General features: G+C 39.3%; 1 protein-coding gene across 1 annotated transcript in view; it reads right to left on the reverse strand.

The window, feature by feature from the left end:
* Positions 1 to 877, reverse strand: part of cblb (Cbl proto-oncogene B, E3 ubiquitin protein ligase) — a 54,766-nt gene extending 53,889 nt beyond the window's left edge. The window contains exon 1 of the mRNA XM_042430834.1: positions 595 to 877. The gene's annotated coding sequence lies outside the window, so the exon portion shown is untranslated. The remainder of the gene's footprint in view (positions 1 to 594) is intronic.
* Between the last annotated feature and the right edge of the window lie 21,625 nt (positions 878 to 22,502).

The raw sequence follows: 22,502 nt of genomic DNA on the forward strand, positions 1-22,502 counted from the left end.
TGTATACGGATGTCTTTACTGAATAGAATGATCATTCTCCTTACTACAACCATATTCACCTACAGTACAGCAGTGATGTACAAAACAGAACTTCTTTCCAATCCTGATGGGCTACTGAGTAGGCTTCGTTGTTTTGTGCATATACCTAGTTGGTCCTTGACATGACAGCTTTGGAACCTCTGCTTTACTGCTATTTTCCTCCCTCAAGAGCTCACTGATGATCATGTAATTTTCACATATTAATACCACAAATGAAAGTGTACCCAGATGACACAAAACAAACTGCTGATTTTTTACTCAGCCTCTTAATCTTGTTTCTGGATAAGTCTACAGTTAACAGTGGTCAAGCTGGACTTAGTGTGCTAGTATACTTTATGTTTACATGGTGATCTGACGTCACTCCGTTTTGCTGTTATTTCAGTACCATCCTATAATTGTTGGGGTACAACTATTGTTTCCTGGGGGGTTGATTTGATCAGCGACTGTGACTGAGCTGCCAGAGCAACTCACACGAGCCAGTGAAGCCCAGAACAAGAGCTCCTTTACAGTCACTGTGGCTTCATCAGCAGGGAAAAACACCAAGTCCTAACTTACCAAACCACCAGGGAATGTCTGCTGGGATCCCTGTTCAACTCGGTCCACATCCAGCGCACAAAAAACAAGGAGTGTCCAAGTGTCCAGAGGAAAAACGTGTCGGGAAAAGTGTCCAGCGTGTGTAATCCTGTTGCTTCACAATAAATCCTCCATATTTAAAGTCGTCGTATAAAAGCTGTTCCTCACTAGCTGTCGGAGGAGTTGGATAAACGCGAAGCTGGGAGGTCTGTACACTATGTTTTGTACAGAGACATCAGTGTAAAGTTAGCTATTGTAAAAACTGTCACATCCACCTACATATTTCAAAATAAAGCCTCAATTCAGGCGCACAATCATTTACACACAGCCTAATATGCATTATTCAGTCAGTCTGTCCCTATCAAATGTGATCGTTCATTTAAATGTTTTAATCATTATATTACCCTACTCTTCCCACAGCTTTTCCTTCTCACCCAACAGTGGTGGATTCTCCATCTTTATATTGAAACTCTTTCATTACTTCCTGTGCTGTCAGTCGATGTTGGCTGACTTGACGCAGCTGTTCCAGCGGTAGGAGGGTCAATGGGAGTATGAAGCAATATTTTCCAGGAACCACTAACGCAATGACAGAAGCGACCAGACACCCATCGGTGCTCTGTGAGGATGTCACTAATGTCAAGTTTGACAGACTCAGTGAGAACAGCCACATCCGGCTTCAACTCTCAAGATAAAAGGCTTTTTGATGACCCCCAGGGGACAAAGTTGATAACGACATAATATTGTAAGACCAATATTGGTCTCGAATGTTTCCATCTTGAGCTTTATAATGCTTTCAAAAGAAATTTTTGTTCATTTGCACAGAGTTTGTAAAAACTCAAACAATATCAACTGGCGACTTATGGTGATTATTTTTCACAACATCTATACATATGCTTACAAACAAACATTTAAGACTGTTGAATGAGTCGTTAGCTAAAACATTAAACATGAGCGTTTTTGGTGTTTTACTTCCGGGAAAATGTATCTTTCATGCCTTTATTTTGGAGGAAAACGGGCCCAACTACTGTGTTGTTCTCGTTTTATGTTGGTGACTTGATGCAGCAGCAGAGGGACGGACGGGAGAAGAGCCGCTCCCAAAGAAATCCACACAACTCCTTTCACTCTGAACAAACGAGCAGTGTTGTACCGGAAATGACACAACAAGTGTGGGTGTTAGAAAAATGCAAAGTACCATAACTGGGTATGGAGGCAACATTTATTATTACAGTTACTTGGAAGTAAGTGCAAAAAAAGGAAAAGGGAAAAGTAAAAGAATCAAATTAAACAAGTAATAAAGTTTAGAATGATAGGCTACCACACCATTTTAATCCTGAAAATATAAAGATTGTAAAACAATTAGTGCCATAGAATTACAGGCTTATCATTATATATGACAACACGGTATTAAAATACAGGAAGAAGTCCCATGGAAGCTAATCCAGTCACACTAATATTCCAGCCATCTGATAATAATAGAAAACAAACAAACACAAATCTGACAGAAACTGATGTGAGTTCAGTGTGATAAAATATTCATCTACAGGGCTCATATTCCCCTTCTTGCTATATTTACATATTTCACTTTCATGTATTTATGAATTTAAATATAAAATGTATCATATACTAGATACTTTTCACAGACATAAAAAGGCACAAATATGCTGCTGTAAGTAGACACAGTACCACATCATCTATATGCTAATGTGTAAATGTGTCAACACACTGAGTGACAGTTGGTCAATCAATAATGTTCCCAAGCCTTGTGACCCTGCTGTTAAAAAGGTCTTTAATATTGAATTTGTAATGGACCTGAGGGCCCTTTCCAAAGACACTACTGGTGGTTGACCAAGACATGGTTGTTTTATTGGATCCTTATACAATGTTTGTAAAAGTGTAATAAAAGGTATTAAGTGTATTTTTTGGCAAAATGGAAGTTATCACTATATTGACATGTGTGATTCTAGTGAAAAAACTTTTCCAGTGAAAAACATGCAGTCTTCACTTAGAGACTATTTTTACAGAGGAGTACAGAGGACTGATAGAAAGCTTCGTCACATGGTGCAACATTAATCACCTGAGGCTCAATATCAGCAAAACCAATGAGCTTGTGATGGACTACCAGAGGAACAGGAGGCCTCCTGTCCTGGTTGTCATCCAGGGAGAGGAAGTAAAGAGGGTGGACTCATACAAGTACCTTGGGAAAGCAAAATGCAAAGAAGCTACAAATTCAAAAACGTGGATACTTCACACACATCAAACCGGCAGCACAGGATATCTGTACAATCACAGTTTCAATTTGGGAACCCAAGATTAGTGTCACCAATTCATATCCAACCAAATGTGAAATATGGTCACAATCTCCCCTTCTGTTCCTGAGTTATGGCATTGAATAATGGCCAGAAACGTGTTTTTGCAGAACATTATGATATCACAGTAAAGTTGACCTTTGACCTTTTGGGTATAAAATGTCATCATTTCATCATTTTATCCTATTAGACATTTCGTTAAACTTTGTCATAATTAGAACATGAGTTCTTGAGTTATAGCCAATAACGTGTTTTGTGAGTAGGGATGTGCAGAGAGCCCGGTATTTGTATTTGTATATATATTTGTTGAGGCAGCAACATTATTTGTATTTGTATTTTTATTCGAATAAAAGTGGAAAGAGGCTTAAAAATCCTGTTTTTGTGTAGTGTGTACCATGTAGGGAGGAACTTCAAAGGCGAGTCTTGCTTTGCACTTTTCATTTATAGCCTATTTTTTACAACCTAACTTTGTGGAAAGGAGAAGGGGAACAACAGGTTATGGAGAGTCCCTTGAGAGCATTTCACTTGTGTCAGTAGCTCAGCTTTATCTCTGGGGAACACCCCTAACTCTGGGATTGATGTCCAAAGTAGGAAATGTGCGTCATGTAGCAGGTGGATGTGACTCCCCTCGTTGAGACTTGCTGATAGACGCAAAATTTGAGCAGGAGAGACTGAGATAGTGATGTAACCAACCTGCACCCTGGTATTTGACATGAGGTCACAGTGACCTTGACCTTTGACCACCAAATTCTAATCAGTTCATTGTTGAGTCCAAGTTGTGCTAAATTTGAAGAAATTCCCTCAAGGCGTTCCTGAGATATCATGTTCACGAGAATGGAACGGACGGATGGACAACCCAAAACCATAATGCCTCCAGCAACGGCTGTTGCTGGCGCGGAGGCAAAAAAAATGAAATGATGTTTCAGATATTAAATTTTTATTTGACACTGTACAGCTAAACTTGCCTACACTTTCTTTTCAGTTATTTGTCAATATGGTAGGCCTAATCTTGACATCAAACACAGGAATGCTGTAACAAAGGTTGTGCAGGTGGCCAGTAGAAAAGCTGTAGAGCAGTTAAGTATCTTCTGTGATGTATAAAACGGCTGGGTGTTAAGTTTAGTGAATGTAATTGTGTCTGGCTGTGTGCATCCCTGTCATTCCTTAGTGTTTCAGTTCAGTCTGACTGCTGCCCGAGAAAAACATAGAAGGATTATTTTATCTCTTCTGACTTTGACCTCATAAAGTCATAAAGTTTGTTGATCATGATGTCATTTGTCACATGCTGCTTGCCTGAACTTTGCACTGGCTTAATGGTTTGTTTGTTTGTTTGTATGCTTTGAGTCATCTGGAGAGATTAATAAATTAGGCTGAATCTTGAATGTCAGGTGCAAGTGAGGTCACAAATTCAGATAAGTGACCCAGACAGCTGGTGTTACTCTCCACCTCTACAATGATGAACTCTAGGCAGCATCAAGCTGTCTTAAATGGTCTTTAAAGCACGATGGAACCAACCAGGACAGCTTTTTTGAACCAGCTGATTCTGAGATAATTTCATACCAGACTGGTATGTGTTTGGAATTTAGGAACAAAAACACAGACAATAGGATAAAATCAGCAATTAAAATCACTGAGTCTGACACTGACATTAAAACTCAGCTTTGTGCAAAACCTCATTATCCAAATCACATTTTGATATATTTTTTAGGTCTGTAGCCCAGTAGAGGGCGGTGTACTCCAAAAGAAAAGAAAACTGTTAAAGTTAAAACAACTTATCAGGGGTTTAAAAAAAAAAAGTGTTGTCATTACAGTTAAAAGGTTTCAGTCTCATGAGATGGTGGCTATATGTCTTTCACTGAAATTTTGATTTATTATCCAGTAGATAATTTCACTCTCTAAATGGATGGCTGACAGTTACACTAGGCTGTAAATTGGTAGTGTGATATTAAATTAAATATGGGAGTAAAATTAAGCGTGGATGAGTGGTAATTTTAAGTGAAATAGTACTGTTGCATGCAGAGATTAGATTATTTGTCAAGTCTCTTGTTTCCAACTTGTGTAAATGTGAATGTACAGTATTTGCAAAAAGTAAAAGTGAAGTGTTCTAAAAAGGATTTTTGACTTTTATTATATAGTGATAGCCTGGGTCAATATAAGCAGACCCAAAAAAGTAACTGACAAGTCAATGTACAGCACCAGTCAAAAGTTTGGACACACATTCTCATTCAATTGAATGGGAAGGTGTGTTAAACTTTTGACCAGTTTGGAGTACAGTTTGACTGTACAATTGGGCAAGGTATGCTCAAAATTGCATTTACATTTACACAGACAGTTAACCAAACAGCATTTGATCATAAAGAAATACTGTCAGATTAACTTTCTGTGTAAAAGCATATAAATGACCAGTCAACCAATGTACAGCTGGTCCAAGTGGTGCTACAGTCAAACATAATAATGTATCTATACAAACACATTTAGGTTAGCTCAGGGTAAATCATGTGGGTTTAACTTCACAGTGCATGATAAAATCTCATCTATATGTTTGAGATCCACACCTTCAAAACATTAAAAGGAAGGAATGGGGAATTTAAACCACAAATATTACTTTTAACCTAAGATTTACATCACACTCACACAATCATTGACATATGGAAAGCTGCAGCTCTAGGCCAGTCAGGAACCAAGAGTGTGGTAGAATTTGAATTGGAAATTCCCAGTTGTCCACAAAACCAATATGTCTGTAGTGTTTCTGGGAAGCTGCCTTCACATGACTCTGATCCACTTATTTCCACAGACAGTCAGAGAAATATTTCAGTCTAGTTTTACACGTCATACATTTTCCCAGATTTCCCTCTTTTCATACAGTGTAACTCTGTATGATTCGAGTCTAACCTAGATTAATATAACCTGAAACAAATAAAAGGTTAAACAAATATTAAATGTAATGTAAGCCAATTAAATGGCATTAGTTATTCAGTTAATTAATGATAACAGACATTAGTATTTACATAGTTTTACTTTGCTATTTTACTTTGTGTACTGTTCCTTTTACAAGTGCAGTGGTAAACGTTTGTATTTTTCCATTTTGGAGGAGATTTTGAGTTTTTAACATTTTTTTGTTGCCCGTAGCTAAGTTAAGACAGTGGGAATACGTTTTAGGTTGTATTTTTAATTGGTTTTCTTTGTGCAAAGTGAATTAAGAAGCTACATGCAACAGCCATAGTCATGTGTAGCATTGTTAGTGTGCGTCATTACAGGGTGCAGTTCAGATTAAATTAACAATTAACTTGTATTTAGGTGCTAGTCCCAGCCAGGTACTTAATTTTGTTACTAAATGTGTAAGAGAACTTAGAACTCAGTTAACTCAAAGAAAAATGAGAAATTAAATAACAACTTAAAGGACCAAATAGGTAAAAAAATTTCTGAAATTTGGGTTTTACTTTTGAATGTTTTCAAGGAATTTAAATGTACAATTCCTCTGTATGTGTGAAATGTGTGATTTGACACCAATTTATGTGTATGTCTACTCCAAATTTTCTTCATAAATAAGCCAATGGTTTGAATTTAGCTCTTGTGTTTTATTTAGCCAGAACACAAAGTGAATATCAGGAACATCACAACAATATACAAAGTCAATGCAACTGAGGTTATTAAGTGTCTTTGCAAGTTGAAAATGTTTCAAGTTAAGTGAAAAATCAAAAGTTACGTTCTATAACCTTGAACCTTAGTTACATTTGTAACTCTTGTTCGATTTCATTCTTCCTTACCGCCAAAGATGGTATGAAATACCTGGATGACCCATACCAACACGGTCACAAGGAATCTGTACTCAGTTGCAGACCAAAGGAGCAGACAAGACCACTGTCACCACAGAATGGGGGAAGGCCACATTAACTCTGTAGAGGCAGGCAAAGGTACAGGAAGAAGCCCAACAAGCTGCGGCACAGATGTCACTCAGTGGAATACCCCTCAAGGGGGCCCAAGATATGGAGACACTCATGGTTGAATGACATTTCACCGGGGGGACCTGGAGGCCCCTGAGCCTGTATGCTTAAGATACGGTGTCGACAACCCATTTTGAGAGCCTCTGTTTGGACAAGGCAAGGCCTGTGCCCTCTATAATAGACCATCAGATAAGAGTGCATTAGACTTCTGGAACCCAGCCGACACATCTATGTACTGTCTCAGAGCCCGAACAGGACAAAGTAGGCTGGCACTAGGAAGCAGTTCCTCTGCCCCTGGCTGCGGCTCGAAAACTGCCTAATTGATAGGCTGATTGATGTGAAAAGCTGAAATCCTCTTAGGAAGAAATGAGGGGTTGGCCACATGGTAACCCCAGACCCATCAGAATTCCAACACCAATAGTCCCTGGCAACAGACGGGGTGCGAAGCTCACTAACTCTCTTTGCAGATGCAAAAGCGAGAGAGCACCTTTCAGAAAACAGCTCAGAGGATGTGACCCCACAGTTCGCCTGTCCACCAAAACATGTTGAGCCAAGATGGCAGATTGATCAGAAGAACTCAGTCTTCAGCTGAAGGTGATCTGGGTGAGGATGCCAAATGCCTCCTCCCCAGCTGTGACAGAAGATCTTGTCTCAGCGGGAGAGGCCAAGGCACTCTGTGAGAAGCCATTGAGAAGCCAACGGATCACAGGTAAGTAAGCCACCAGGAGCACTGTGTGGTTGAATCTGTTTATTTTATGAAGTATCAACATGAGTAGTTGAAGTAGAGGAAAGGCATGTAGGAGGCAGTCTGGCCAGGGGTGTGCCAGCAAATCCTGCCCCAATAGACTGGTTGGATCCAAGAGGGAGAACCACAATGGACAGTGTGTTGATGTTTCGGAAGCAAACAGATCAATGTCCACTCTACTGTACCTCTCCCAGATCATCTGAACCACCATTGGGTACAGTCTTCACTTACCCGGAGGGGGTTTTTGGTGGGAAAGCATGTTCACAGCCTTGTTCTGCACACCTGGCAAATGCATTGCCTTGAGACTTGCAAATCAAGGTGAGGCCCTCCAAAGAAACCTTTGAGCCTCCCGCAGGGACTGACTTGATTTGGTGCCCCCTTGGTGGTTCACATGATAAACTGTCGAAGTGTTGTCTGACCGAACAAGAACATATTTCCCTTCTGAGAAAGGAAGAAAATGCCTGAGGGCCTCTGCTGAGGACCTCAGGTTCCCCTGACTGTCCTGCAGTTCCATACAGCACCCTAGCCTGAGAGGGAGGAATCTGTTACCACTATCTTGTTTCTCCAGGGTTCTAGAGAGGGGCAATATGAGGGTTAAGATATTATTTGGGCGAGAGCCCAAATTGGAGCACCCAGAGCTAGACAGACAAAACAAAGAAACTGCCTGTGGTGGGATGCCACTGTGGTGGGATGCCACTGGCACATGGAAATAAGCATCCTTCAAGTTGTTGATTGTAAACCAGTCTCTTTCTGCCTGGCATTACTCAGCAAACTGTTGCTTGACTTTCACTTGCACACTATGCTCCAAGGCCTGTTGGGCTGCAGGCCCAAACATCTGGCCTGGAATGACAGGCAGTGTGCAAAGTGTCTTCTTGCACCCTCTGACAAGGGGGCCTGGGCAAGCCACACTAGGTACTGGGCCAAGGTCAAAGTTCAAGTTCAAGTTCAAGCCAAGCTCTCTGGTCATGAAAGCAAACGCTTGTATCGAAGCATCACTCAGGCTCTGTGTTTGGGCATCAACTCCGGCAGTCTGGAGGGTCTGCAATAGAGCTAGAAAAAGGTGAGAAAGAAAGTTTCCAATACGTTTCCAGTATGTCCTCTGAACTGCTATATCATAACTCTTGTTGAGGGGATCATCAGTCAGGGCCAGCTGAAAGCATATGCCATGTAGGCTGTCGCCTATGGCGCAACCTTATCTGGTGAGCGCTGCCCTGCTGAAATAAAACACCATAGACCAGATTAAGTTGGTTGCTGGTTTTAGCTGGTCTTAGCTGTTTTTTCAGCAGGGTGGTCCCCCTCAAAGGAAATAATTAAATAAAAAAAAATAAAAATTGAGGTAAAAAATGAACAAACACATAAAGAAAGAGAGAAATAGGCCTACACTTTGCACCCCTGTTCCACACAATGTTTCATCTGTCCTGCACCTGTATTGTGCACACTGAAAAATAGGGATGATGCATCATAGACAGACAAAGTCTGTGACGAGATGTCAAGAAGCAGATATCCACATTTTATTTCATAATGTAAAGGTTCAAACCTTCAGGTGCGCATGGAAGAAAATGGAGAAAAGAGGAGGAGGAAAAGAAAGCCCAATATAGAGGTATGTCCTCTTATGTTAACATTAAAATGCCATTTTGTGTGTAATATTAGATGTTTCATTTGTAGCAGCTAGCTAGCTAAGTATTAATAAAGCTACTGGTAGATAATAACGGACTGATGGACTCAGATAATGTCACAGATTGAAGGATATGATGACTGAATGACAAGTCAGTAGTTAGCTATCTGGATAACTGCTCCTTCCCACAACGTAAGGCATTGTACTGAAATTTCACTGTCCAATATCAGTGATAATGGCTAATGCTATAACGTTATCCATAAAAACGTAGATTTCTGCACTGAGTTGCACCAGATGACCCACTTGGCATCATAACACATCGTAGTAAGCTGGATCAATACTGAAATATCATATCAATAAATTAGGTCTATGTTGGAAAATGGCAGCAATTAGAGTTATGTTGTAACTTATCTCCATGGTGCAAGCTTTTATTTTAGTAATGCATAAATCACAACTTAGTAATAATTTATGTTATAACTAGGCTAAGTTTTAACTTGCTGGTGCAACAGGCTGCAGTATTTATTTTTCCTGCTCTGCAGCTACATGTGTTTGCTTGTAACAGGCTGATATCTGCTCTGTAACTGCCCAGATGCTCTCAGGAAATATATGCAGAAGCCTCCAGCTGCTGGAGAAGTTACATCTGATCTCCCAACTACACCACTCTTAAGCAAGTCAGTTCAGCCAGTTATTTGTGGTCTCTGTGTAACTGATAATACACTGCTATGTTGTCATTATTATTATTATTATCATTATTATTATTATTATTATTATTATTAAATTAAATAAAGTTTATTTGTACAGTGCTACTTTATATGCAGTAGAATGACACAAAGGACTTAGTGCAGTGGTGTAACAGTCTGGATGTTCTGTATGTTTGAATATAGCTGCAGGTCAAGCAACATCTAACATCATATCAAGCACTCCAGCTACCTGCAGTGAAACACAGCCTGCACCAGGTGAGTTCTGTTCATTGTATGTTACAGCTGCAGTTATGTAACTAATGTCAATATGGACAAATCCAGACACATTTATGCTATAATTCTATCAAATATTCACAATCAGTTATGAACATATGTAACTCATCCTGTACATTTGGAATGTTTTGTCCATTTGTCCACAAATGGATGCTAGGGAATCTATTTTTATTATACCAGTACTTTGGCCAAACCTTTATATAATAATTAAAAGTTATTATAATATTATAATTAAAATACTAATAATCAATATTAGACTGGAACCATCTATATTTATTCAAGTTGTCTACAGGACACATTTAAGGTAGAATAATTTATTCCCATCAAAAATAACTTAAACCAAATCCTAATCCAGCCTAGGGCACCAAAATGGCTAGAACCGGCCCTGTCATCAGTGATTCTACACTGTGGGCATGGACAACGAGCATCTGATCTAAGAGTTTCATCTGGATATACTATCAGAGAAGCAATGGAAGCATCCATGGCAGGCATCTAGTCTAGACCATACTGGGTGGCATCTTCCATGGCAGCCAAAGCCTGCAGTCACTTGCTAGGTGGAGGAACACCTTGGGCTCTCGTCAGCACCTCTGAAGTTCATCAGTGTATGGCTCAGAGGGTGGAACTCTGAAGGCACATGGTTGTGGGGTGTGCATGAAAAAGGTGTTAGAGGGAGCAGCCTCTATAGGAGCAGCATCCAGACCAAGCTGTGAGATGGGCAATTGGATCACTTGCTTAACTGTGGGAAGACCAGTCTCAGCGTCCCTCAAGCAGTCTGCTCCTGACCCGCGAGAGCCTGTCATTGAGGGAAAGGGGGACCCCCTCTCCAGGTACTCCTGTTCTCCTGCTTGCCTGTAAGTAAAAAAATTCCCTGAGACTGCAATAGATAGTGTGTCCTCATCATACTGGCTAGCAACAGAGGGTAAAGTAGCTAGGTCATCACTCTCATCATATGTCTCTGAGTTTGCCCAGATTAAGGCCCTACTTCTTATTTTACAGTCTGGCGGCCCTCTGGCTGCTTCAGAGCTGCCAGACTGTAAAATAAGAAGAAGGGCCTTAATCTGGGCAAACTCAGAGGCCAATATGTACACTTTAAGGGCCAAAGGTTCATCACACTTCCGTTTCTTCTGAGCGCTGGAGGCGTCACCCTGTGTGTGCCTGTGGCACTTAGAACCTGAAGGAGGGCTGAATGCAGGCATTCCTCAAAGAGGTAAGCCTGCCTCAGTGATGCCACGTCAGATTTGGCCAACCTCGCAGTTCTCTCTGCTAACTGCATGCAGCTGCAATTAATGTAAGAATTCTCTGTTAGTGTCTGTCTCAGATGTTCAATGCCAAGGCACGATGGGCATCTGTCACGGCCATCCTCTGGGCTGAGAGAGACGAAGTAGGAGTTACGAATGGAGAGCATAATCGCTGTATGGCTAGCGATGTAGCAGTAAAGCAAGAAAACTCAGCTACAAATCCAATTAAACCAGCACCTATATTGCTGTGAGGCTAGCGATGTAGCAATGGAGCGGGAAACACTTGGCTACAAATCCTGGCCCCGTTTCTGGCCATTCACACAGGTGACCCTGTTAGGTATAATTACATGTAATTACCATTAACAGCGGTAAATCAGTGGCCAAAGAGCGAAACAAAACACTCACCACCACAGATCCCACAAGCTAATACAGCACATGACAATTCACCCGCAATGAGCTGACGCTCTAAACAGTTAAGTTAGCAAGGCATGCCCGCCAGGGAAATAAAGTTGGCTACTTACCTGGAAAAGTCCAACGCTTTGTGGTTGGACTCCCGGCGGAGATGAGCACCGGCTACGCAGCCTCTGGAGGATGGAACGTAGCTCCAACTGACATACTACTGGCATAAGTAGTAAAGCACTGATGCTAGCTAATGCTAACAACATACACAACCTGCGCATTTAGGCGAGAAGATGAAAAGGAGACAACTGCTGGGTGCCAGGCATCTTTATTAGGTTTTTATTATCACCCAGGTCACATGTGTGACTTTATTGGTATTATGGTCCGACCTCCTGCGTATGCTAGCAATGCATATCTTGGTATTTTATACTATCTCTGGCGGTCAGGAAGAATGAAATAGAAATGCACATATCGCGTGACTTTGTGAATGTGCTTCATAAATGTGCCCAGACGAGAGGAAAAGAGACAAAGACTGGAGGGAAATAACAGAAAGAAGTCTCTGGTGAGCTCTGACATCAGTCAGAGGCTGAACTGAATACAAACACACAAACACAATAAATGCATCTGTTGCTAGTTAGCTTACAGCTAATGTAAAGTTGGTAAATTGGCTGTTTGGGACAAATAAACACAAACGCACGAGTAATGCAAGGCCAAAATTCACTTATTCCTGAGTTCTAGTTATAAGCTGCTCCTCTGAACCTCTGAGTCACATATTACTAATATGTAGAACAATGTTTGATAGAATACGTTTCAGTAATGAAATAAATGATTAATTCAAGAATAAATGAATAAATTCAAGGAATGATCAGTGTACTGCTTCTGCCATTGGGAAAAATGATTATTCAATTATTCAATGTTTACATACAGTACATCAGGAGAGCTGAGGGAAACCCTGGACACCAACCCAAACATAGACCCCACCCTTATCAGCCAAGAGCAGACCCACAGAGCAAGATGTCTCACCACGCAAACCTCCCCTACCATCCAATCATACGCTCACATACTGGGTGTTACATTTCTCCGACAGCCAGACATGGTGGTCATTGAACATGTGGAGGGAGGAGATATGCAATGTTTTGAAGATAATTGTGCCAGTTTGCCTCATCTCCACAGATCTCTGAGTCAACACCTAGGCACAGCAGCACAGAGCTTTCTCAGACGACTTACTAAAATGTCTCTTGTCTTCTAGGACTTTCAGTCTAACATGATATAATTGTTTGTGTTCGCACACAGCTCAAGACAAAAGGAAGCTGAGGTAAGTAAAAGTTTATAAATTTGCAAAAGTTCAATACACTGATGTGTATATGAATATTTTGTGACTTTTAATGGATATACTTGTTCTAATTACAGTAAATATGAGTGTTTTTTGTGTGTTTTTTAATTACTTTTTAAATCTTATACTGTTCCTATTCAGGTCCGTGTTCTGATGGGGAACCCCAGTTTTGAATTTGTAATGCAGAAACATGGCCACATCAAGAGACAATGGTAAATCTAATTTTTGCCTCAAAATGGTTTGTTTTTTGGTTCTCAACAGCAAACATACGGGTATTCTTAAAATTTCACCATGAATGGTTATTTTATGATAAATATGCATTCAAATGATGGCACAAACTGCCAGTGTTTACATTTACTGCAAACATGTGCCAGTAATGTTAAGTTTCTCAAAACTTTTCAGTGTGATTGCAAAACCCATTGCAAATGTTTGATACATAGGCTTTTGCAGCAATGAAATGCTGAATGAAATGAAATGAAATCCAAACTTGAAACTCCTTCAGGAGAAATAACCACCAAATTTATTTGTAGTGGAAACCTTCCTGGAGGAGTTCAGGGAGCAGATCATTGCTGGGGTGAGATCACCTGGAGTGATCATACAGGCCTGCATCTCACAACAGCTGTGCACACACACGGAAACAACTGCCATCACTGGAGCTCTGACACCACAGAATCAAATGAGGGAGCTGTTTCATGTGGTGGAGGAGGGGAACTCACAAACCAAAGCTAGCTTCTACCAGATACTTTCACAGGAGGAACCTGAGCTTATGGCTGATTTAGGTAAGACAAACCTGTTAAAGCCTCACATGGCATGTTTTGAACATGAGTATATTGTTGTGAAATTAAATGTGTTACCTACAAGATACAACAAATTTAAAAGATCATGACCATGGACGACAGGAATGTCTCTAACTGTGCTGTTAGTTTTTTAAATACCAACATATCAACTAAACATTGTATTGAACACAGTATTTGCATAATATGAGCTACCAATGTTTTAAAAAAAATACCTGTAATACCTTGTAATGGAGTATTATTAGACTGTAGTAAAACTACTTTTACTAAAGGATCTGAATAGTTAAATCAGTTTAATCAATTAGTTATGGAAAGACTGTGGTCATGGTTTAAAGATCCCCACCAGAGTCTAATGTTTTTTTCCACAAAAATAGTTAAATTACATTGTTAAAATTATTAACAAGGTAATTGGGTATTCTAAAAAACATATACTTCCTTCTCTCTCATTGAAAAATCCTGAGGAATATTGTTCATTTCAAACATTTAACTGCATGGCACAAGACGTCTCCTCCTTCAGTCACAAGTCCATTCTCAGTGTGCACTGGAGGATTTAACTTTCCACATTTATTGCCTGTGCAAATTGAATGTTACACTACTTCCTTTATCTGAACTTAATGCAGGTGGGCATGTACAATATGGCAAATCAGTTGAATATAAATATCTAGTCATTTGTCATATATCTTGTTAACAGTATCACCAATTTTAAAAAAATCTAGTCGTTTGCAGGAGACTGGAAGTATTATTCCTTGCTTTTCTTTATGTTAAGTCCTGTTTGTCGTGATGAGAGTGATGACCTAGCTAAGTCGTGTGTCATTTCTTGTCCTGCCTGTCCTCCTTTTGTGTCCTCCTTTTGTTACAGAAGAGGATAAACATGCTAGAATTTTTTTTTTTCAATTGTCTTTCTACTTGTTCCACTCTCTGTTGTAAAAGGCTTGGTTTAACAGAATTTGGGTGGCTTCTCAGCAATTGTCTCTTTTGTTGGTCATTTGTTAAACAAGTGATATGTACATTTTCTTGACCAACAGAGCAAAGACAACAGCGCAGCAAGATGACCCAAACAGAGGAAACAATGGATGACACCAACCGATTAGAAGACAAACAAACAAAAGTCCACATTAAAAACAAAATGGAGATTATCAAAAGACAAAGGCAACTGACATGTCAGGTAATGAAGGAGATTGAACAAGTTTGGGAGGAGACACAGAGAGAGAGAAATGAAACTGAATACCTAAAGACAAAGACAGAGCAGCAACAGGAGGACATCGACAGGCTGACAGCTGAAAAACATGAGCAGTGCTTATTAATAAACAGGTTGAAATTACAGATGTTAAATGTTACTGAGAAACTCAAGGAGAATAAAAATGAAGCCACTCAAGAAAAAATACAACTTTTGCAAATGTGGACTGAAATACACCAAGAGAGGGAAGCTCTGGAGAGAAGACATGGTGAGATCATCAATGAGCGATACAAGTTAGAAGTGATCATCAATGAAAAGACAAAATCGCAAGAAGGTCAGAAAGAGCCCAACCAACAGATACAGCAAGAGCAGGAGAAAATGGAGATGGATGACAGTCTTCAAAGTCTAATAAACAAGAATAAGAAAATAATGCTCAGAGCACAGCACGCAAAAGAACAAATTGAGAAAAGCATGGCAGGCTTAAAGCAAGAGTTAAAGAGAAACAGAGAGGATGTTTCACAACATAAAGATGAAATTCACCACATCAAACACAATATGAATGTAATTATCTACAAGTTGAAGCAAAGGTTGAATCAACAGCAAAGTAATGTTCAAATGCAGAAAGCCACAGTCCCTGAGATGAAAAGCAAAGAAAGACAGAAAGAAGAAAATGACGCTCTGAAAATTAAACTCAGCAGAATACAGGAAGAGATGGAAAGACTTTGGGGTGTGCTGGAAGATAGTGAACAAGAACAGGAAGTGACTCTGAAGGAGTTGAAGGCAGAGACAGGTCAAAAGGAAAACATGAAAGCTGACTCTCAAAAGCTAAGGCAAGACACAGATGTAACCATGACGATAACAACGTGGAACGCAGAGAGGTGGCAGCAGATGATGACTGATATGCAGAGAGAAAAACAAGACATAGAGAACAAGTTGGCACAGGTCCAATCTGAAAGAGATGAGATAGATAGAATCAAAACTAAAATACAGACAGACAGAGAAAACCTAGAGAGAGACAGGCAGATAGCTAAAGCTGAAATTGATGCAATGAAGTGTATGAGGGAGAGTGTTGAATGGCAAAAACAGGAGCTGGACGACAAGTTACGAAGGACAAAGAAAGAGATAAGAGAATTGGAAGTGACAAATGCAGAGATAGAAATAAAGAAAAAGAACCTGGTGAAAATGATGAGAACGAGCAGGAGAAAAAAGGAGGAGATCAACAAGATGAAGGAAGAGATTGAAAATGCCAAACAAGACATGGAGGAAAGAGAAGAACAGACTGAATGGAGTAGATCAGAGCAGATGCTAGAGGTGGGCATAGATGATAGTTTTGATGAGGAAAATATGAGACTTCAACAGACTGAAATAACCAGAATAATGCAACAAACAGTAGATACAGAAAATCAAATTGAGGAGGACAACATGGAAAGAAGCACCATGGACAAAGTGAACGCTGACATTCTGAGAGTGATTCTTGAAGTAGAAGATATCAGAAAGATGCTGCGCATGCTGAGAGAAGATGCAGAGCAGAGCAGGACGGATTTAACAGAGGAAAAGAGCCAAATAAAATGGATGAATTTTCAAGCACAAAAAAAGAGACGGAAGCTTGACCAACAACTGGAGAGGACCATGCAAGAGAGGGATGAATTAGAAATCATGAAGATAAAAATGCAACGACAAAGGGAGGAGCTTGAACAAAAACTGGAGGACACAATGACTAAAATTTTGACCGTGGCTGAGATGAAAGCTAAGATGGAAAAAGCTGCTGCAGAGATGAACAACACCCGGGAGAAAATACGTACATCTCAAAGGAAGATAGACGAGACCAAAGAAGAAGTCAAAAACTACATGGTAAGTAAAACTTTTCTTTTGTCTTTTTTTTTCTTGGGCCAGTAATCAGCTTTTTCACTGCAGATTTTTTAATGTTATAGCAGAAAAGCACAGGTGTTAGCTGATAACTAATTATCCATGGCTTTTATTTTAAGTGTCCCAGTAAGGCATGTCAGTGTGACAGTGATGCAGCATGTGCAATACCAGGACCTTGCAACTAAAGATGCTGGAATGGAATTCAAAAATCATTAATGTAGCGAAGCCTGTTAGGTAGTTCAGGCAGCCCAACATGGCATACTCCTCCCTGAGAACAACATATCAGGTCATAATGTCAATGTCATTATCTGGTAATAATGTTACATTCAGTGTCAGATGCCATCTAGTGGCCATTGTATTTATGACCTGGAGCAGCTGTGCATTTCAGATGATGTGTGTGTATATATATGTATGTATATATATATATATATATATGTGTGTGTGTTTGTCGACAGTTTTCCTCATGAGGGGGCATTAACCAACAGTGGACTTTGCGACAGGAGAACACTGTTCATTTCCTGTTTCCAACTGTCAGTCGGGACAGTTTTTAAAAAAAATGTAGCTACAATTGTCCCCTAACCTTAACTCTGTGGTTATTATTGTAGCCATGACATGAAGGTCGCCTAACTTTAAGAAAGTAGTAACTTTAACCCACACCACACGTTTCTCTAACCTTAACAAAGTGATCATTTTAACCCAAACCATGATTTTTCCCTATCTTTCACTTCATAAAACAGCTTCTTTTTTTTTTTTACAGTGATGTAACGGTTTTGGAAAGCACAGACAAATGATGTTGTCGATTACTGGTGATAGGGGTGCCAGATTAGAAAACGCTCCTATTTGTCATGCTGGAGTCACATGGTGAAATGACATATTTGGTTCTTTAATGTAGAGGACTTGTTGTCCTCTCTCTGTAACATACTGTATATCCAAAGCACCCTTTTATTCATATCAGTACTCTGCTCGGCTTTACTGGAGCTATGCTAATGCTGTTCATACAGCATTTCAAAAGCCCCACCTCCATCCAGCATCCATCTGTAGGCTCTAGAGTCTACCTTCCTTTAGGGGGGAAGTTATTGTCGTCACTGCCCACTCACTTCCATACAACATACAGTCTATTCCATATGAGTTGTCAAATTGACAATTTATTATCTACACCTGTGCTTTACTGTGTCAAAATGTGTGCTCTCTATATTTCCCCAATCCGTGAACACTTGGTTTCAAACTAACATGAAAAAGAAGTTAGAGCACATTTCTAGCCAATAAACTGTGTAGCTCACAATAGTGTTCCATTTCATTGTATCTGAACATTTTAAACCACTTATTTTATTGTAAATATTTAAACTAAACAAGACAAAATAGAGACATAACAGACAGAAGTTTACCATTCAGTCTACTACTGCAGCATACTAACATCCATATAGTGACAGAAGCAGATCATGCTCATATAGAATGATATACAACTTAGATGCTCGCCAGAATGTCTTTAATACTGAATACAAATTACATTTTGGAAATGAAGTTGTGACATTAAACAGGCATGTTCTTAGGATGAAAACATGATGAATTGTAGACCAAATGTGGTCACATGAAAAACTACAACAATTCTTTCTTTTTTGTAAAGGATAAGCTCACTTCCATGAAAGCTCGGGTCAGCCAATGGATATCGACAGAATCTGCAATCAAAAATACTTTTTCATTGGATAGATCTAAACATCAAGAACCACAGAATGAAACACACAGAGACTCCCTCAATGATCAAACATCTGAGATTCCAGCAGACAAAGAAGGAGCAGAGGGTGAAATTATAAAAGAGGCCACGTCTTTGCCACAATCTATAACATCAGATGTCCAGCAAAGTGAAGACATAAAAGAACAGGAGCAGATGCATTCAACACAAAAAAAGAGACAAGAATCCAGTTTTGTTGCAGAAGAGCAGAATATTTTCCTGCAGATGCAGACAGAAATTCATGAAGAAACACTAATAGAAGATGATCAGAAAGAATTAGTGATAAATGTAAGAGAAAAAGAAGAAATAGAAAATGAGATATCCAAACTCAAGGAGAAAGAGAAGAAAATAAGGGAGCAAATAAAGTATTCTATGGAGGACATGGAGAACAAAAGTGAAGAGATTAAAAGGCTCATTTTGGAAATAAATGACCTGCAGAGCCAGAGACCAGAGACTGAAACTTGGTTACAAATTACAGTCAAAGAAATTGGAAATCTGGAGGAAGGAAGGACTGGAATGTTGAAAGAAACAGAACACACAGACATTTTGAGGGTAAATACCAGCCTTTCCACAGATGAAATAATTAAATATGAAGTGCAAATGCAAAAGGAAGAGGATGGCAGTAAAGTGAAACAAGAAGCAATTGATGAGCCTGACTTGATGACATTGGATGTTAAACAGCAAAAACAAAGTCAAGAGTCAAGAGAAGATCTACAGACACAGATTGATGGATGCTCTGATAAAAAGGACACAAGAAGTCCTGATATACAAAGACTTAGGGAAGAGATTTATAGAACCCGAGAAATCATAAGATTAGTAAAATTAGAATTTGAAAACCAAGCTGAAGAGAGTACAATCAACAGAGACGAAAAGGATGAAGACAGTACTGAAATAAAAGGTTTGCTACAAGAGCTGAAACAATTCCAAGAGCTTTTGAAAATGGTAAAAAATGACATGAGGGAAAGTGAAATACATTTGAAAGAGGAAATGACCAACATGAAATCGATGAAAAAAGCAGCAAAAAAACAGAAAAGAAAACTGGACCAGAGGTTAGAGAAAACTCTGAGGGAGAGAGATGAATTAGAAATTTTAAAAATAAAAATGCAGAGACAAAATGAGGTGATAGAGCAGAAGATGGAGAAAATGGAAAAATTTAAGAGCACCATAGTAGAAATGGGGGCTAAGACTAGAAAGAAAAATGCAGACATAGAGATTATTATAAAGGAGACTGAAATGAAACTGAGACACCTAGAAGACCTGAACTATAGGATTGAGGCTAAAAAACAAGATCTGAAAAACAGCCATTATTTTATATCCCAGAAAAGAGCTGACCTTGAAAAATCTAAGACTCAGAAAAGAGACAGAGCTGAAACAGCAACAGAAATGTTAACAAAGGGCAGAAAGGGCAAAGAAATGAAGGAAATGGAAACTGAAATCCTCAAACTCAGATCAGAGAAGGAGAAACTAAAGGAGGATATAAAACTGACAATTGACAGTTTGGACCAGAAAAACCGTGAGAATGAACAACTGAGAAACACAATAAGTGAGCAAAAGAAACAAAAGATGGAGAGAGAAGAGATAGAGATGCTGAAACAACAGATTCAAGCAGAGAGGGAAAATGTGAGATTAGCCAGACACCAAGCTGAGGCAGAGATACATGAGGCAAACCGTTTAAGGGAAAGTATTGAAAGACAGAAACACCAGCTTGATAACAAAATGCAAATGATTGAAAGAGAAATGAGAGAAATGGAGCTGCTGAAGTCAGAGCTGGAAATAAAGAGAAAAGAAAGTGAACAGACATTTAATGAAAGCATGAGAAAAAAGGAAGAGAGTGATATAATATGGAATGACATACAGAGAGAAAAAGAATTACTAAGGAGAGAGACCATAAAGAGAAGAAGGGAATTAGACCAAAGACTGGAGAAAATCATGAGAGAGAGGGATGAGTTAGAAGTTATGAGGATAAAACTGCAAAGAGAGAAGGAAGAAGTGGCTGAGGTGAAGGAGAGAAGTATCAATGACCAGACTACTGCTATCCAAGCATACAGAGATCATAAGAAGATAAATCTAGAGAGAAAAGAGGTGAAAAGCATCATGGAGGAAACTGAAATGGTACGCCAAAGCTCAAAAGTCAATAATTCCATTATTGACCTTCAAAACATGAGACAAAAGATTCACCTACATTTGGAAACAATTAGGAGGGAAATGGGAATCCTGGAAGATGTAAATGTTCATCTAGAGAAACAAAGAGAAGGGCTCAAAGCTTTAAAAGCTGAGAATAAGACTGTAAAAGATAACATGAACAGAATAAAATCTCAGATAAAGATGCCCTTTGAAAAAGAGATGGATGAAATGGTCCACATGAGAGACAATATCCAAAAACAGAAACAAGAGCTTGATATCAGACTAGAGAATGTGAAAAGAGAAATAAGAGAGATGGAAGTATTGAAGTCTGAGTTGGAGGTTGAAAAAAGACAAAATCAACAGATGATCCGAAGAGGCATTCAAAAAGAGCAACAGGTGAAAAAGATGTGGGCTGAAATCAAGGGAGAAAAAGATGCTCTCAAGAGGGAGACACAGAAGAAGAAGAGAGAGCTTGACCAACGACTGGAGAGGATCATCAAAGAGAGGGACGAGTTAGAGATCATGAAGCTGAAGCTGCAAAGAGAAAAGGACAAAAGCAAAGGTGCAGTGGAAGAGTTGAGGATGTCCAAACTCACACAAGTTCCTAATCAAATTCAAAAGCTCTGGGAATTAATACAGCCACGTTTGGAGAAATATCAAGTTATGAAAAGACACAGTGAAGATATTAATCGAGCAATTCAGGATGAAAAAAGACAAATCATAGCCCAGACAAAAATCATAACCCAGGCAAGAGATGAAGTGGAAAATATCAAGATGGAGATAAAAAGACAAAAAGAAATGATGATTTGTGCTTTAAAGGACATGCAGCAAAAGCAAACAGATCTGGAGCAAGTGGAAATGAATATCCAAAGAGAGCAAAAATCAATAGAGAAAGAAAAGGAGAGAATCTTAGAAAAATCAGAAGAGTTAGTCTTGAGAGAGAAAGAGCTGGAGAATGAAAAGGAGTTTCTCAAAGCTGAGGCAGTGATGCTCAAAGCAGAACGCAAGAAAATAAAGAAAGAACGCAAAGAAATGAAGAGACTGATGAATAATACTAGAAGTGAGAAGGAATTAAAAATCCTCAAACCTGAAAAGAAACTAATAAAAACACAGGATGACAAACCAAAAGAAGTAATGGAAGAAGTCCAATCTGGGAAAGAGCCAGAGGAAGAGCAGGTGAATTTGATGAGTGAAACAAATGATTATCAGAAGGAAACAGTTGTGGGGAAACTGAATGACCCACTTGAAGAGGACATGAAGGAGAAAGAAATTTTAGAAACACAAATTCGACTGTTTGTGAAACCTAAACCTACACCAGGAAAACTGAAATCACGAAGTAAAAAGAAACTGGAGCTTGGGTTTAAAGAATCAGATCACAAAAAGCTTGGGCAGCAAAGATACCAGAAGGACCTCGCTGGAACTGAACCGTTGATAAGCAAAGACAAAATGAAAGATGATGATGAACAAAATGAAAAAGAGTATAATGACATGCTACAAACTCAACAAATTGAGCAGGCAAGAAGAGGGGAAGTGGAATCTGATGAAGAAATAAAAGAGCATCCAAAGAACATTGAACTCTTACACGGAGAAGAAAAAGCTCTGATAAGAATGTCAGGTGAGGTCATTGAAAAGGATGATTTGAAACA

This window comes from Thunnus maccoyii, chromosome 13 (genome assembly GCF_910596095.1).
Source record: "Thunnus maccoyii chromosome 13, fThuMac1.1, whole genome shotgun sequence".
Taxonomy (NCBI): domain Eukaryota; kingdom Metazoa; phylum Chordata; class Actinopteri; order Scombriformes; family Scombridae; genus Thunnus; species Thunnus maccoyii.